Below are 756 nucleotides of genomic sequence, written 5' to 3' on the forward strand. Positions count from 1 at the left end.
ATCAATTGAAAGAACTCTGAGGAACCTCACAAATGCAGTCCTCAAGATAGATGAGAAACAGTTCAGAAGTGATGATGCCACAAGAAGCTTCATTGCCACATGGTTTGATAGGAGGAAACACGAAATTGATGCTTGTTGTCCAATAAGCAGCAGTTTTTGTACCAACTAAGTCACACACCACCAAAGTCAAACTAAATGACTATAACAAACCGTTGAGTGGGAGGCAACCCACTATTAGGTTTTATTCTATTTTTTGTTGAATAATACGAGGTGAGAGATTACTTTTGCTTTTGGTATATTATTATCAAATGGTCAGAAGAGACAGTGATAGATGGGAATCGTGAGAGAGAGAGATGGAAGAAGTGATGGTGACTTTGCTTTTATCTTTTTGTGGTGGAGAGATTCACGAAAAGTAAAGAGCTATTTTAATTCATTTCACATCTCAAATACAACTACACATCACTCATATTTATAGCATAACTAAGTCGGTCTTGTCCAAATATTTTACAAGAGGAAAAATGTAGTGTAGACACGTGTAAGTGATACTAATCACATACGTTTGATGGGAGTGGGACAAGTGTTTCCATGATGAATAATCATCTTTTACAACACTCCCCCTTGATTGTTCATCTTGTATTACGTAGTGCCTCATTAAAAATCTAGAATGGAAAAACCCAATGGGATAAAAACAATGACAAGAGAAAAAAAGTACACTGACGTAATCTCCCCCTGAGAATAATGGACATAGCTCTTTCT

The sequence above is a fragment of the Raphanus sativus genome, chromosome 9 (genome assembly GCF_000801105.2).
Source record: "Raphanus sativus cultivar WK10039 chromosome 9, ASM80110v3, whole genome shotgun sequence".
NCBI lineage: Eukaryota > Viridiplantae > Streptophyta > Magnoliopsida > Brassicales > Brassicaceae > Raphanus > Raphanus sativus.